The sequence below is a fragment of the Myotis brandtii genome, unplaced genomic scaffold, assembly GCF_000412655.1.
Source record: "Myotis brandtii unplaced genomic scaffold, ASM41265v1 scaffold519, whole genome shotgun sequence".
NCBI classification, from domain to species: domain Eukaryota; kingdom Metazoa; phylum Chordata; class Mammalia; order Chiroptera; family Vespertilionidae; genus Myotis; species Myotis brandtii.
In genome coordinates, this window is record NW_005369782.1 from 458,404 (window position 1) to 472,857 (window position 14,454).

Consider the following 14,454-nt stretch of genomic DNA (forward strand, 5'->3'; position numbering starts at 1 on the left):
AAATTAGGCCAGGACGTCGTAACGGGTCACAACCGGACAAGAGGAGGTTGCGCGCACAGGTGAGGCCCAGAGCAGAGACAGAGACAGAGCCAGGAGGGCTTACTCGAGCCTGACTCCCGCGGCGGCCGGCACTGCGCAAGTCAGGCATGGGTCCCAGCCCCCCACAGCACCAGTCCAGCCTAACTCCTGTGGCAGCCGGTGAGCACGAGTCAGGCTCGGGTTCCGGACCCCCATGGTGCCGGTCCGGCCCCCCGCGGCACTGGTCCAGCCTGATTCCCGCAGCAGCCAGCGCTGCTCGAATCAGGCGTGGGTCCCAGCCCCCCACAGGGTGCCTCCTCGCACAGCGGGAGGCAGGGCACCTCCTCGCACAATTTCAATCGCACGCTGGGCCTTTAGTATTTAAATAAAAGCCAAATTAGGGTTAGAAATCTACTATAGTGCCTGGGCCAAATTAGTTTTACAACCCTAATGACAATTAGTACAAACACAGTGTCACAGCAAGAAACTCCTCCCCACCCCCACTTCAGTGTCCAGCTCCTATGCTGGAATTAACCAGTTTTTCAGTGGCATTTACTCAGTACTATTTTATGCCATATCTGTTAGAACAATTAGCACAGAATAAGGTATCGCATAGATATTTACATCTAGTGGCTTTTTCCAGCCAGCAGAACACATTTACTTTGAGGGCAAGAGCTGTTCTATATTCAACTTTTTCATCTCGAAATCTGAATCAGCATCACCATGTTATAGGCACTCAATCCACTTAAGCTGAATTAAATTGATAATAGTTTTTGCTACTTTAATCTCACCAACACTGAACCAAAGTATTTAATATGCAAAATGTTCTTTGAACATGACCCAATAAAACAAGTAAAAAGAAAGGTGTCAGAGGCCATAAATTTATGATTCGGTTTACCATCCCACTTGAATGAGAATAGCGTAGAAGTGGTTTATTATATGGGGATGAAACACAAGAAATGGAAGCCCACCACCTTTGGTAAAGTATCAGTCAGCTAAAATAATGCAAGAGCATACTTTTAATAAGACTACCATCCATAGCAGCTACTTTGCCAAAATAGGAAAATACCATATTTTCATGTTTTATGGATTAGGGAAGAAGGAAAAGCCATTTAAAAAAGAATGACTACATTTTGATCTTCCATATCTGAATTACTCTGGGACTTTGCTGAATTTACAAAGATAAAAGAATTTAATTTCACACGAATAGGGCTCTTGGTATAAAAAAAGGACATATTATTTTGTATTTTCTAAATGATTTTCTACTTGTATAGAAATGTATAATTTATAAAAATCTCTTCTATTTATCAGAGCAGAAGTAAGTTTCTTAGGTAAAATAAATCATGAGTACCCAGATACCACTTCAAAAGCTGTCAACTTTTGACTGACCCTATATCTAACTCACATTTGATCATTAGACATCTGAAATAGAAGTCCATGAATCTGCTTATTATTTTTTCCAATAATTAGGAATTCCTTTTCAAAGCAAATGTCAGACAACTATTTCATAAAGCTCTCCATGCTATATTGGTAAATTCCTTCAGTAAAATAATTTAAGTATTAAAACGTACCAAAGTAAAAACATCATAGAATATTCAGCCAGAAAAAAACCAACTCCTCATGAAAGAACAAAGAATTTCTAATGATGTATTAGAGGAATTACTAAGTAGTAGAAACAATACTTGCTGTGATTAGACATTTCTATACTAGATATATCAACTAGAAAGTTAGTTCACTAAATGTCAATTTATAAACTACATTTGTACTGGTTACTTTTTGCGACCTCACTGATAACTGGCCCCAGCTCAGAGACTTTCTCATCTATCTCCCTTAAGTGTAACGGAGAGTAGCATTCCAGCCCTATCACTTCAAAATGAAGAAGACTGTTCTTTGGAGAGAAAGAAAAATTGGGGAAATTGTTGTCTGGAAGTTGCCCCAAACCTTTCATTTCTAACCTCTTGGAATGTGGCCCAAAAGGCAGGTAAAAGCCCAAAAGATTGTGAAGAAAACCCCAAAAGACTGTGGCACTGCAGCCAAGCATTCTTGTGTGACCTCAGAGAAGTTACTAAACCAGACTCAGTTTCCTCATCATTAAAATAGTGACCTTGCCCTAGTGGGTTTGGCTCAGTGAATAGAGCATTAGCCTTCGGACTTGAAGGGTCCCTGGTTAGATTCCGGTCAAGGGCACATATCCAGGTTGTGGGCTCGATCCCAGTAGGGGGCGTGCAGAAGGCAGCTTATCAATGATTCTCTCTCATCATTGATGTTTCTATCTCTCTCTCCCTCTCCCTTCCTCTCTGAAATCAATAAAAATATATTTAAAAATAAATAAATAACTAAATAGTTACCTCCCATCAGAAAGTTGTTTTGAAAAATAAAGTAGTAAAATAAAACTTGTACTGCACAAAGAGGCCCTCAGTCCAAATTCAACTTCATCCCTTCCTCCCAAAGTAAAATACTATTTGGGAAACTTCTAAAAACTGCTTTCAACTTTCCCTTAAATATAAATAAAACTATGTCATCAGCCAATCACCCTAAAACACAAAAAAATTGAATAAAAAAATTCACTTTGATTTATTTCATAAAAACAACAAGTGACTTTACTTCACAAAGCCCTACTACAGGCACCTCACAATCCCTTCCTAACTGACATTTCACGTAGGGAATTGGGTGATGGCTCAAACTCATATATCGTCAACTTTATTATTATATAAATAGTGATAATCACTAAAACACCTCAAACAGTACAAACAAATCTCTAAAACCAAATAATAGTAAAAAAAAAAATTCAACTCCATATTATCAATCTTAAACATTTGTAGGCAGTATCACAGATGCACATTAGTGAATACGATAAAAGGCTGACAGACAAAAAGTGATCAGATAGACAGGATAGAAGAAGAGGGGAAGAAAGAAGAGGGAAGAAGGGGGGAAGAAATGAGAGAAAGACAAAAAAATTTTAACTTCAGTAACTCAAAAGATATTCAAAGTTTGTCAGCTGGGTGTGGAGAATTATTTTCTCATTTTGTTCCATGCTCTACCACATTCCCTTGTAGTCAAAGAGAACTCTCTACACTTGGGTGAGTTTTCAAAGGCACACCAAAAGTGGAAAAAAACTCAGCATTTTTTAATATTAAAAGAATCAGCATTGCTAATAAGACTCCCTCTGAATTACTCAATCTGTGGCTTTCCTACAGTAGTCAAGCAATCTATATATATAAAAGACCTATGACTAGAATGGCGGGACGACTAGAACAACCGGTGGCTATGCACACACTGCGGCAGCCAACCAGCCTGATCTGGGCCCTGATTGCCCTTCCCCACCCACTAGCCCTCCCACCAGCCCTGCCCCCAATTGGCCCCCAACACCCTGATTGGGGGCAGGGCCGGCTGGCCAACTGCCCGCAGCCCCTCCCCACTGCCAGCCCAGCCCAATGGACCCATCGGGGCAGGTCAGCCAGACCCCACCCACGCACAAATTCGTGCACTGGGTCTCTAATAAATAATAAAAGCCATCAACAATTTCAGTCTATACCAAATGAAGACTGATTTAAGTCTAGCCATAACAATAGATCACATCAGCTACTACTTTATTCCTAGAGAATGTCAGACTGTTTTCTTCACATCAAACTTCATTTTTCTCTGGTTCTATAGAAAATTAAAAGTAACCAAGGCAAGATCTTAACTTAGATTTTCATAGTTAATTATTGAAAATAAAGGCATCTAGAACTTCTATGAAACAATACAACACAAAAATATTCTCACCTGAGTAGACTAAATTTGCAGAAAACTTTCTATTTTTACTTTTCTGCTAGAATGTAAGAACTGTGCAAATAGCAATAAAGGAAATAGAACCCCTTCATGAAGCATCTCACTACAGTAAACCATAATGAAAGTAGCCTAAATTTTGTTCACTGATACATAAGAAATGTTCAACACAGTAAGCATTTAAAATGTTATATAGATATCAGTGTGTTTGTTTAATTAAACTGACAATTATAACAACAAAAAAAGGAATCACGATATCAAAATGGATATATGAGGTTCAACTAACAAGTGTGTGTGTGTGTGTGTGTGTGTGTGTGTGTGTGTGTGCGTGTGTGTGTAAGCTTTCCTTACCCAGGCCAGGAGCCTTTTACACTGCTCAACTTAGGAGGTACAAATGATATTAACTACCAATTTGCTTATCTGACTTTATAATCTCTAATGCCTTCTAGCCTTATTTTAGAAGCCAAAGGGTTCCAACAGACAGTTTTCTTTTAATATATTTTATTGATTTTTTACAGAGAGGAAGGGGGAGGGATAGAAAGTTAGAAACATCGATGAAAGAGAAACATCCATCAGCTTCCTCCTGCACACCCCTTACTGGGGATGTGCCCATAACCAAGGTACATGCCCTTGATCGGAATCGAACCTGGGACCCTTCAGTCCACGGGCCGACACTCTATCCACTGAGCCAACCTGGTTAGGGCCAGACAGACAGTTTTACTGAGTTAAAATATAATGTTAAGATATCTTCCATGATTCACCAGCTTGCAATGAAGTCAAAATGTTCAGATGATCAGCGACCAAAATTAGCAAAAGAATTTTCATTGAGTGAAGTAGGTAGGAATGGCAGATAAATTTCACTGTGTGGACTAAGGAAATTAATATGCTAGGATCATAATCCCTTATGAAAATCCTTGGGTCCAGGTATGCTTCAGATTTTTGTGTTTTTAAAAAGGTCAAAGAGAGCCCGGCCGGCATGGCTCAGTGGTTAAGTGTCGACCTATAAATTAAGAGGGCATGGTTCGATCCCAGGTCAGGGCACATGCCGGGATTGCGGGCTCAATCCCTAGTAGGGGGTGTGTAGAAAGCAGCCAACTGATGATTCTCTCTTATCATTGATGTTTCTATCTCTCCCTCTCCCTTCCTCTCTGAAATCAATAAAAATATATATATTTAAAGAAAAAAGGTTAGAGAGATATTGTAATGACTATGTATAGTGTCAGGTGGGTACTTAAAATATCGGGGGGACCACTTTGTAAAGTATATGATTGCCTAACCACTATGCTATACACCTAAAACTAATAAAAAATAGTATTAAATGTAAACTGTAATTGAAAAATTTGTTTTTTTTAAAAGGTCAGAGAGAGCATATAGCATATGTTATGTATCACTGCTAGCTAGATCTAGGAATCTAGGATAGCCCACACAATCAAACATATTACTATTTCTATAGCAAAGTATGTGAATAGTCTTTCTAAGTAAGCTTTAAAACTATTTTAAACAAGCCCATAATAGTTTGCATCAGGTTTTGCTTTTGCCACCAAACTTTTGGAGAAACAAACAAACAAAAAACTCTTTCCATCTTTTGGAGATTTTTTTTAGATAAAGGATGTGACTGTATATCCAATACCACTACATATCAAAAATATATACAGCTAATTAATTTACTGGAGATGAAAAAGTACACCCAACTAAAATTTAGCAAAGTAGAAAGATGTTCCTGTCAAATATAATCTTAAAAATTAGGAAATGCAAAGTTATTTCTTTTTAATTTACTCAAATAAATGAATGTTGAGACTACTTAAAAATAAATTGTTAAGAGAACTCTGATACTACTTGCAGTCATTTGCACTTCTTTGTATTTGGCCACATGTTGCATTTTCCCTAGCTTTCAGTTTTCATATTATTCAAGATTTCAGGAATTTGGTGTAGTTCCCACTCATCTTCTTCACTTGCCCCTTTTTTCTATTTAAGTGTCTATTTTGTGCAATGTAAGTACGCACACTGGATGTAATGCTTCTCAATTTTCATGCTTTGACACAAGGATAAGTTTTAATTGGTTGTGAAAAATGCCCTAAGTAATTAGTTACAAACAGTTAAAGTACCACAGTTTATAAAGGGTTTCAAATAGGTGTATGGGTATATTCAAAATTTTCATTATGATAATACGATTCTCACTTGTATTCTGACATTCTTAATAGGGAAAGAAGTGGCTTTATCACACTGTGAACTACATATAAAACCCACCAGGTAATTTATCCATGTCTATAACCAGGGAAATTGCAATGCCCCATGTGTAAATATCAGTTGCATGTATCATGGTCGAGGAAAGTTGGAGAAGTGATGCTCTAAAACATTCCAAGAAGTATCAAAGTCACCAGAGAGAATACTCAGCTAATCACTTTGAAATATGAAAAGAGTTGTTCTCCTGTCCTGCACTTTATCTTTTGTGAGAGGTTGAAAAATCCTTGTCCAAACCTGAAAAAAAGCCTGTACTTAGCTGTGCATGCCTCAACTATTCTTTTGTTTTCTTCTGGTTATTCATATTTCCATCAGTAACATTAATTGTCCAACACCTCACGTCTAGTGAAAAACACACTAGTGTTTCATGATACTAAGGTTGAGAATTACTTTAAAGCAGCGATTTTCAACCTTTTGCATCTTATAAACTAACTAGAGGCCCGGTGCACGAGATTTGTGCACTGGTGTGGAGCATGGCCTGCGGGGATTGGCCCACCGTGGGAGCGCCGCTCATCCTGGTCAGCCCAGTGGCTGTGGACCCACTCATCCTGGTCAGTCGAGCTGTGCTACCACTGTGGGAACACACTGACCACCGGGGGCAGCTCCTGCATTGAGCGTCTACCCCCTGGTGGTTAGTACACCTCATAGCAACTGGTCAACTGGTCGTTCTGGTTGTTCTGCCATTCGGTTGCTGGGCTTTTATTATATAGGATTACTAAAATTCTACAGCACACCAAATATATAGAGCCCGGTGCACGAAATTCATGCACGGGATGGGGGGGTTGCACCTCAGCCCGTCCTGCACCCTCTCTAATCCGGGACCCCTCAGGGGATGTCCAACTGCCGGTGGGATCAGGCCTTAACTGACAGTCGGACATCCCTCTTGTAATCTGGGACTGCAGGCTCCTAACCGCTCACCTGCTTGCCAGCCGGATACCCCTAACTGCTCTCCCCTGCTGACCTGATTCCCCTAATTGCTCTCCCCCGCCGGCCTGATCCCCCTAACTTCTCTCCCCCGCCAGCCTTATCACCTCTAACTGCCTCTGCCTTGGCCCCGCCACCATGGCTTTGTCCGGAAGGATGTCCAGTCTAATTAGCATATTACCCTTTTATTAGTATAGATTGCCAATATGACAAAAAAATTAGGTATAATTTTGGTTCATTCACACTGGATGGCTATTGTTGTATTGTCTGTTGTCAATTTTTTACTTGACGATCAAAGGCAGGGGTGGGGAAAGAACGGCCCGCAGACCATATAAAGCCCTCAAAATCATTTGGTCTGACCCTGCCAAAACATTAGGGGTGAATTAATTAAATGTTTGACCAAATATAACAGGCTAATTTTTAAGTTGGTAATTCTGTATGGCCCAGAATCCTATATAATAAAAGCCTAATATGCAAATCAACTGAACGGTGGAACAACGCGTCACTATAATGTGCACTGACAACCAGGGGCAGACGCTCAACGCAGGAGCTACCCCCAGCCCGCAGGCCCCGACCAGTTTCGGTGGGGGGCGGAGCCAGTGAGCAGGCAGCGCCAGGCCAGCCAAGGCAGATGCCAGCAGGGGCCCCCCAATTGCCCCACCAGTCACCCCACAGATCGGCCCTGATCACCGGGCAGGAATAGGGACCCTACCCGTGCACGTATTTCGTGCACTGGGCCTCTAGTGATGTTATAAATATCCAAATGGCCCTTGGCAGAAAAAAGGTTCCCACCCCTGATCTAAGGGAAAGAGATCAGTGCCCCTGACCAAATAGTCAGGAATTCCACGTTTTAAAAATTCTTGTAGCACACTGGTGCTACAGCACACTGGTTGTAAATTGCTGCTTTAGGGAAAATGAAAATTAAAGGTACAGTTTTGAGAAATTTCAATCTTAGTGGGGGTTAGGGTGAAGTGAGATATAACTATGAAAACTTATACTATATTTTGAGTGCTGACTGTAGATAAAGGTCATTTACTGACATTACTGTCTTTGTAATTCTCATTCTGTTGCATGGTAAATACTAATACGTCCTTTTGCACATCTGATAGTGAAAGTTTATTCTGAAGTGACATGCTCAAACTCTCTCAGCTTAGTAAGCTACAGAGGCAGCACTGTTCCTTGCACCATACCTGCTACTGCAGGAATATCTACAGAGGGCCATGGAGGTCCTCTCAGTATTGCAAAATGCTGACTGAAACATAGCCTGAGAATCTTGAAGCTGCACGAGACCTCAGCAGTCAGTAAACTCTAACCCCACACTCAGTGCATGACTCCCATTCAATCTTTAGCCATCTGTCCCTTACACCAGTTTCTCAAAGTGTGTCAGAGTACCCCACACCTGTTTCAGTATCCCCTGCAGTACTATTTGAAATGCAGAATCCTGAGCCCTACACCAAACACACTGAATCAGAATATCTGGGGCTGGGGCCTGAGGACCTCCACTTTTAGCAAGCACTCCAGGTTGGTGTTTCTCAAACTGTACATCATAAAAATCAACTCAGTGGATGACACTCTATATTTATTTTTCAGTAAAATGGTTTGGAACAGATTAGATTTGTAGAGTTGGATAGGAATAGAAAATATCAGAGGGCACTGCTCTTAGTACTGTTTCAGAAAACTTTTGTTTCAGTTTTTATATGTGGATTGGGATATAAAAGATATTTCCTTTCATACATTTCAGTTAAAAAACACTGAAGAAATATAGTTACTTTAAAGAATTTTTTGTCCTTGTTCTTATTTCTCCTTTGAAATAAATTATCGATCTTTTATTTCATTATATCCTTGTATGGAATAATTCGTGAATAAAATCCTTCCATGTCCTTTTTAGAATCTCAGTTATTCCATTCCAGGAGCTTATTTATTCCCTGATCTTTTTACCCAAGGGCCATGTTTAACTATTGGTTTAATTATTTAATCAGTATTTTACAATATTTTTATTTTTTCTAAGACTTCATAAAATCCAACTCATTCCTATTTTTACTCTGTATCTTATACAACCACCTCATACCTGAAGTCATTTCACTATCTAGATCAGGGGTTCTCAACCTGTGGGTCATGACCATAGGAAAACACATATAGCATATTAGATATTTACATTATGATTCATAACAGTAGCAAAATTACAGTTATGAAGTAGCAACGAAAATAATTTTATGGTTGGGGGTCACCACAACATGAGGAACTGTATTAAAGGGTTGCGGCGTTAGGAAGGTTGAGAACCACTGATCTATATCCTTGAACCCACTCAGACATTTTAACTTATTAAGTTTATATTTTGTTAGGTGTGTCAATGCTTCATGGTCTATATTAGTATTTAATCATGTAAGTCTTTCATTTCCTTAGTCTTCCACCTTCTCTCTATTTATATATACTTTTAGATAGAATTCTCTAGTAGCTTGCCTTATGTTACATTTCCATTGTATAATTGATACTTATTTTAATTCTCACCTTATCTTTTTCTTTGAAAGAAAAAAGTGAAAACAACCCCCATTAACACATGAGGATTTTTCTGGGTATATACCTTTATCATTTTAAAATGATGTCCTGGCATTTCAAGGAACTGTAATTGCCTTCTACGGAATAATATGCACACATATGAATGTTGAGTGAAGCTATACTCACAAAGTGCTTTCCTCAGGTATGACTTAAAATATAGAAATCTCTGCAATTCGGCTCAGTATGTGATAACTGCCCTTGAGGTAGTACAAACCTACTGATTGAATGACTGTCACAGAATTTTCAAACTATAAGAACCTCTATTCGGTCTTTAGCCTTAGTCTTTACTTCCCTCAGAACAGTGTTCTCAAAGTGTAGCCTGAGGACCACCTGCACCAATTTACCTGGGGCATATGATTAAAAAAAAAACAAAAAACGAAGCCATGAAATTACAATGCTCTTATAATTTAGATTGTTTTCATTTCACAGTGAGAGGAAGAAAACTGACTAAAAATATAGGATACCATTCAGACCTATTTTAAAAGGTACCCTTCACAATGAAATGTTAAAAAAACAAGGTGGACTTCAAATAAGTTCAAGAGAAGTGTCGTCTTCTTAAGTTAAGCACCTGCTTAAGTTACCATTTTAAAATACAGGTATGCCACCCTGGTGGTGATGCAATATGTCACAGTTAATTGCCAAAATTTACTCATTTAGAACATTTAAATATCACAATTTTAAACATTTTTGCACTTTTGTAAGACAGCAATAATTTCAGGATTTCCTTTAGTACAACAAAAACAGGCATGCCTGTAATGAGTCTATTTTCAAAAAGATTTTTTAATAGGGTTGAGATGTGAAGTCTTTATTACTTCTATTAAAGTTCTATAATATTAAAGTAATTGATATTCATGGTACGATCCCATAAAACATGGCTCCTGCCTTACCCATGCTCTTTATGAAATGTAGGAAAACATAAACTTTAAGTATGTTAACTGTTGATTAATAATTAAATATTATGCTTTTAATTTTACTGAAAAATATGGCTAACTTTAACTGCCAAGTTAGGTTTTATGAGTTGCACCAGGTTAAGACTGTTTTTTTCTTCTTTCTTTACTACATACAAAAAAACCTTATCAATTATATAGTTTCTTACAGCACAAATGAACAATAAATTATTACATGTTCACCCTAGCCTTCACTCAAATGTCTAAAAACAATTTTCTGTTTCAATGGTTTAAGTATAAACATCAGGTCTACAGGTCAAAGTTGTATACACTTTTAAAACTGTATAGCAGAGCTATATGTATCCTAAAAGCAGAGCTATCTAACAAACTTTTAAACCTGGGACTTTTTTTAAAATTTGGATATGAAGATCAAGATGGATTTTTTTTTAAATACATTTTATTGATTTTTTACAGAGAGGAAGGGAGAGAGATAGAGAGTCAGAAACATCGATGAGAGAGAAACATCGATCAGCTGCCTCCTGCACATCTCCTACTGAGGATGTGCCCGCAACCCAGGTACATGCCCTTGACCGGAATCGAACCTGGGACCTTTCAGTCCGCAGGCCGAGGCTCTATCCACTGAGCCAAACCAGTTTCGGCGATCAAGATGGATTTTTAAAAATGTGAAAACTGGACACATATGTAATAACTTAATCAATAAAGAAATTTTTTAAAAAGTGTGAAAATTGCAAATTTTTGTTAATATCTAAGTCTCCAGTGAAAAATTCTTTCTATAACTACCAGAGTACCTCCAAGTACATAGCACTGAAAAACAGCATAGATGATTCTCCTTTTCAATAGCGAGCATTAAAAATGAAATGCAAGCCCTGACTGGTTTGGCTCAGTGGATAGAGCGTCAGCCTGCGGACTCAAGGGTCCCAGGTTCGATTCCAGTCAAGGGCATGCACCTTGGTTGTGGGCACATCCCCAATAGGGGGTGTGCAGGAGGCAACTGATCAATGTTTCTCTCTCATCGATGTTTCTAACTCTCTATCCCTCTCCCTTCCTCTCTGTAAAAAAAATCAATAAAATATATTTTTAAAAAATGAAATGCGAATTAAAGCTTCAGTTTCAGAACTTAATAGAGATATGCAGAATAATGAAATGTGAAGTTTGGAAAAACTAGGCAATGCAGAAGCAAAACCTTTATTTAAATTCTTATTTTGATAATCAAGTCTCAAATGCAAATAACTAGCAATTCACTGTTAGGGTGACTTTTAGATTACCACAATAAGTTTTGAACTATAAAAACTACTCTGACTCTAAAGACCAAGACTATTCTTGAAAATAGTGTTTTAATGAAGCAGTTATTTGATATCTCAAAGAAATATAAAAGACCATCAAATAGCTTTTATTGCGGAAATTGCAGATTCCCATTTTAAATTTTGAATTAGTCAAATATATCCATGAGGGAAAAAACTAACATTAAAAGTTTGCTCCAGTGAACAAAATAGTGTGCAACTGTGGTGTTCTTTAGTAATCAGGAATGCACTTTGAATACTCTTGCTATACGTTCAAAAATGAAAAAACTTCTCTTCCAAACAAGCTTTAAAAAAAAAAAAATCAAAGACATGAAATCCACATATTTTGGTGTGCACTAAATTCATCTTACAGAACCATCTCATTCTGACCATTCCAATTGGACTGTTTTATATGTGATATATTAGCAAGTTCTCAAAACTACCTGAAGTAATGTGATATTTACATTCCATAAAAGATGCTAGATATTTTAAATTATATCTCAGCTAACATTCTCAGCAATAGTTTATACTATATCTCAGCTAAGGTTCTCAGCAATGTCAGAGTATATTTTGCTACTGTCTGGAAACTACCAGAAAGGCCTGGTCTTCAAACTAAATTCCTCTTAATACTAAGAGGACCTTTAAGAACGCACACAGAATCCCAGGAAGCCAAGAAACAATACAGATAAGTTCCCTTTTCCTTTTCTTTTATGAAAAATTGAGTCCAAGTCCATTTTCATTCACAAAATATAATCCCATCTTCACTATGGTAGTATTACAAAGCACCGTAGCTGATTTACACAATTTAGTACAACCAATTTTCTTAACATATCAGCAACTTAAGAGTACCTGAGGAGTTCCTTATAACGGAGGGGCAAAATTACAAGTTGGTTTTCTACATTTGGGCTCACCGTGATGCCTTCAAATGCCCTATAAATTCTCAGTTTTCAGCTAGACCATTCATTACTTCTCACAAACTTTTTAGACACTTGCTATCCCACACATTATTTCACAGATTTTTCCTTACGGGAGATATTCATCTGTAAAAGTCACTTAATAATGAATTTCAAAGTCACTATTTATTGTATATATAGGCTGTTAAAATGTACCAAATTTCTCCAAATACTTAAATTTTGAAGGAAATTAAGATCAATTTGGTCACAGTTATTTGCCTTTAGAATCAAGCTGGTTGGTACACTAAATGCTAGATATACTACACTACCCAGTCCACCCTTCCCCACAAAAGTAACTGTCACAAACAACACAAAAGAAACCTAGGAAAGAGTAAGCAAATGCCGCTCACTATAATCTGTACGATGCTTCTTTGGGATTTTAATAATTGTCTCCATTCATAAGCTGCAATCTTTCCACAAGATTATCTAGCATTAAATATCCTAGGCCTCCAATTCTGTAAATCACATTATCAATTAAAATACCTATTTGAAAATAAGTTTTCAAATAACACTTACTTGCAGATAAGCGTGAAATGAACATTTAAACAATCTTAAAATATTAGTAAGAGCAGCTGAAATCTAAATACTGAGAATCCTAAATTGGCTTCTGTTGTGGGAACCTCAGTGGAACAAGCTTTCTGGGGTGTTGCAACCCCAATAAAGCATCCTCTTGTACACAGTAAGGACCCTTATATCACTACTAACAGCCATCCAGGTCTCCTGTATGAAGAGTTTGCATACTTACCCAGGAAGGCAAATGGAAAGTACACTGGAAGAAGATGAACTGCGGCAAAGCCTTTGTCATATGATAGTGACCTATAAAGTATCAAATAAAGGCACATCATCAGTATGGTAGAGCTTTACAAGAGTCCCAACTCCTGCAACATCTATGAAGGATCCGGAAGCTAGAAGTCCATCTCCCACCACCCCCTCCCCTTCCTCCACCCCCATGCTGGAACTGTGCAGCAATAAAGGCCAAGAAGTTCCCTGTATTCAGAGGGCAGAGGGTGAGGATAGCCCAGCTGGCATTTCAAGGTGTTTCAAGCACCCTCTCTCCCTACTCCCCGTATGTGCAAAGCAGAAAGTTGATCCATTCTGCAAATCCAAAACCCACACCGCGATCATTCATCAACTTGCACAAGTGATCGCCACCCCCAGGACAAATACACCAGTAAGTAACCAAATCATAGCAATCGATCGGCAGCCGGCAGCAGGAGCCTCCCAGGTGCCCAGGAGCAGGCAGGAGGTAGCACGGCGATGGCAGCGGATCCAGGTAGCGCAGCCCGCGGCCCTGCAGATCAGGGCTGCCACCCACAGCCGTCGCCCAAACGCCGGGCTCCGGTCACAATCCCGAGATTGGAGACAGGAACCGAGCGAGGAAACACATTCCCAGTGCCCAGGGCGGCAAGTGCAGGGCCACCAGTTCGGGGTTGGGGGAGCTGGGAAACGGAGAGGGAGGAAGGGAGCCAGAGATCCCACCCTGGCTTTGTTGCTGGTCACCATCAAGTTTGCATCTTAGTACAAAATGTCGATCTTAAAGGCTGACAAGACAGAGGCAGAGGGAGAAAGAGAAAGGGAATAGAGTCCATCTTGCTTTGGGGAAGAGGGGAGAGAAAAAAAATTGAAGTGCAAATCCCACACTCCGGGCGTAAAAGTCTGCTAAACACCTTTTCATAACGGAGGAGCAACGAGTGGGGTGTCCCCGTGCCCGTGGCCGCTCCAACTGGCGGCAGTCTGAGCAGAAAAGCCTCCCTCTCCTCCTCTTCCTCCTTCTTCCCCTCCTCCTCCTCCTCCTCCTCCTCCTCC

The 14,454-nt window shown here is 39.2% G+C and overlaps 1 protein-coding gene across 4 annotated transcripts in view; it reads right to left on the reverse strand.

Moving 5' to 3' along the window:
• BBX (bobby sox homolog (Drosophila)) overlaps nucleotides 1–14,454 on the reverse strand; it is a 293,824-nt gene that overhangs the window by 278,173 nt on the left and 1,197 nt on the right. For all 4 annotated transcript variants that reach the window (XM_014548659.1, XM_014548656.1, XM_014548658.1 and 1 more), the window contains exon 2: nucleotides 13,394–13,464. The gene's annotated coding sequence lies outside the window, so the exon portion shown is untranslated. The remainder of the gene's footprint in view (nucleotides 1–13,393; nucleotides 13,465–14,454) is intronic.